A 3,801-nucleotide genomic window follows, 5' to 3' on the forward strand; every position below is an offset into this window, starting at 1 on the left:
GACTCTCTGCCTGCATCCACAGAGCTGACCACGAGAGCTAGGGCAGAGGAGAGTGGCAGCCAGATTCCAGAGGTCTGTGGCATTTTAAAGAGCAAGGTTTTGAGGAAGGTCCTCTGGCTTTGATTGGCAAAGTTCATAACCAGGTCAGAGTTACTACAACTAGAGATTCAGCTGCACAGAGCAACTCAGGTGGACAGGGACAGCAGGAGGAGACAGGGAGTTAGAGGCCCCCCTCTCTTCTGTTGTAATGAAAATAAATACACCTTCTTTACTCCTTACTTCTACCTGTCATTTGGGAGAGATAAACATGTAAGAAGACTGAATGGCTGAACATTTGTTTTCCATAATGCACTGCACAATGCCTATCAGAAAATTCTAGGTCACAAGATTGTACCACATTTGAAATCTAAGATTAAGTTTTTCCCCACCTCCAGTAGATTAGGGGCAGGAAATTTTGAAGATGATCAAATTAGTCACTAAAAATAAAATAGATATTTTTTCTTCCTTCTTTCCTTCCTTCCTGCCTTCCTTTTTTCCTTCCTCCCTCACTTTCTCCCTCCCTCCCTTCCTCTGAATTGTATGAGGTTTGTACCAGCTCTATATAGTATGAGATTAAAATGAAGATTTTTTTATATTCTAAAATTAATTTTATTCCAAATATAGCACACAAATTATAACAATATAACACTTAGTATCATGCCAAAGAAAAATCGTTACACATTTACAAAACTTATCTTTAAGTAATCATTAATTCAGGCCAGAAAGTAAGTCTTTTACATGACTTCAGCGCAAAATATACATACAATGTGATAGTTTTCCAACTCTAAAGGTAATCCTTCCCCCGGGCCACCAAAATTGACTACCTTCTGCTTCTAAGTGACCACACTACCTATTACCCATTATCCTCTGTATCTTCAAGTTCTCGCTCTACTTTATTCTTCTTGCAAATATTTCCATATGCTCATACCCTGATGTTCACCATTTTGTTTGGTGTCATCTTACACCTCCAGTGCCTATGCTAGCCCTCTCCAAGCCCCTTAAAATTCTTACTTCCTTTGTGCCCCTACTTTTTCACTGCCATTCATGCCACAATTCACTGGTTTATGGCTTCAGTTCTCACTCTTTCCCCTGAAACTTGTACTACGATATTATAAATATCTTTATTTTGGGTGAAGAAAATGGACACTTTTAGTTTTATTGAATCCCTGTTGCTAAAATGCAGGTTTTTATTCAAAGACATGATTTTGTAGTTCAGACACATTTGCCATAAATATTAGATGCATGTAGTCTCAGATAATGATTTACTATTTTCAGGAAAAGAGATTTTCTTGATACAATTAGACTGTAGAGATTTTAATAGTTCTCATTCTTGGCAAAGCCTAACTATATGTTTTGAATTTACAAGGTTTTCAAAGAAGCCTCACTATTTGCCTACTTATATGCATGGCTGCTGTCTTGTTAAGATGCACCTGCCTACTTACACTTACTGGGATCTCAGAAGTTGGGAACAGATCTTTCTCTAGGTGGATATTGCAAAGAGGCTCCCAACTATATTCCTCTTCTGAACACTATTCAGGGACACATCTTACCCCTGTGCAATACACACACACACACACACACACACAGCCTATTTCTAAATTTGTATAAATTACTTTAAATCACAATTACATTTTAAAGATAAACTATTTGAACATTGAAGAAGAAAACATCATACTGTTTTAAAACCACTAAGAAGATTAATCCAGAAAAATATTGGGTTTATACTAAGAAGTTATGAAAATAATTCTATTAATTGAAAAAGCCCACTTTCTTATATAAAAGATAATTTTTTTCAAATGCTTATAAGGGAAAAAAATTCAAGCTTTGGCTCTCGAATCCATTTGAAATAGTTTTGATAGCTTCCTTGTTTTCTGCTATGATGATATGTTTCCAGATCATTTTGGACATTTCTGACTCATAACTGGTCTCACAGTTCTCCACAGATCCCAATTTTTATTAGTGGGAAATAGTAGATGTTTCTTTCAGCAGTAAGCTACAAAATATGAATATTTTAAGAGAAAATAGATCATGAGCTCTTACTATTACTTCAAATTCAAATTAGGAGCAGAGAGATGTTATTAAACTCATCCATGTTACATTCATAACTCCTTCTTTGTGTTCTCAATGACACTAACACAATTACTCATTTGTTTTATTCCACAGCATATACACATCTATGCACCAGACTCAGAATCAAACTAACACTGCTACCATAAAAAAACATACTACAGAAAAAAGGTTAATGTTTCCTTGAAGTTCTTTTTCTTTTTAGGATATATCTATAGTTAAAACTCTGTGCCTCAAAGTCATTGTATGATTATACTACTAACTTGATATGCAACTTGGTTCATTTGTTTCATTTTGTTTTTAATTTTTATGGATAATTTATAAAAATGTAATTCTGTTTTGTAAATGTTTAAGGTTCCAAATCAAATTGACATACATAGGATATGCAGAGAATTCTAGCTTCTAGAAGTCCCTTTCCCACATACATATATGCTGCACCCTTCCCCAACAATGCAGATAATTCTCATTTTAATGCTTTTTTTCCATTGATTTCTTAAAGAAATACATTTTGGAACAATTTCAGTTTATAAAATACTTGCACAAACACCACAAAGAACTGCACACAACTCACCCAGATAGCCTCGTTCATGTTTTGTCAGTTGCCCGATGCTGTAATGGAACCAATCCTGGAGCAAGCACCCACTTGATATGTGTCTCTAGTCTCTTAGTTGCTCATCTTTCCTTGACTTTCATGACCTTGACATTTTTGAAGATGTGAGTCAGTCATTTTGAGGAATATCCCTCAATTTATATTTGTCTGATGTTTTCTCATGCATAGCCTCATAGCCATGCAATTGAGGGCAAGGATAGCATAGGATTTGATGCTGTGTTCTGACTGTGTCCCATCAGATGGTGGAGAACGTAGAATTGATTAAAAAATGATCGCCAAGTTTCTGTATGATAAAATAACTTTTTTATGTGTTGTTTTTCTTCATTCTTATTAATGAATAATTTGTGGGTAGATAGCTTGAGATTATGTAAATATTTCATTTACTTTTTAATTTTATTAAATTTTATTGAATTTTTACTTATTAATTTTATTGAAGATTTTGAAATAATTATTATGATAAATTCTAGTAACAATTGGTGCCAAATGGTAATTATCCAGTTCCACCATTCATTCTGGTAAGTTTTCTGTTATCCTACTATACAGGGGAGGTTTTTCTTCTCTTTCTTACTTACTAGTTGTTTTATCAGTGTTAACACATGAAACTGGATTATATTTACTAACTTACAATATCTATCTATCATCTACCTACTTACTATCAGTCTACTAAGTATCTATCTATCATCTATCTTCTCTCTATCTAACTACTTTTAAATACACAGTTAGATGAAGTTTTGTAAATTTGTTGTGTAACAACATATTTTGTTGATATTTTGTTGGCCAACTCATAGACTTGCCTGGTGAGCTCCTTCAAACCGGCTTCTGTATTTTTTTGATATGTTCCATAAACCTTTGAGCACTTCTTCAATTTTGAGATTTATTATAAGGAACTGGCTCACTGACTATGGACACCAAGAAGTCCCATAGTCTACCATTTACTGGTGACCCAAGAAAACCAATGTTATAGTTTGGAGGTCTGAGGTCCAGAGCTGATGGTGTAGATTTCAGGCTGAGTTTGAAGATTTGAGAATCGGGAAAGGCAGGGTGAGAAAACTAATCTCCCAGTTTGATAGAGAGTGAATTCAAGT

Source organism: Enhydra lutris, unplaced genomic scaffold, assembly GCF_002288905.1.
Source record: "Enhydra lutris kenyoni isolate GAN:26980312 unplaced genomic scaffold, ASM228890v2 scaffoldscaffold2, whole genome shotgun sequence".
Classification (NCBI taxonomy): Eukaryota; Metazoa; Chordata; class Mammalia; order Carnivora; family Mustelidae; genus Enhydra; species Enhydra lutris.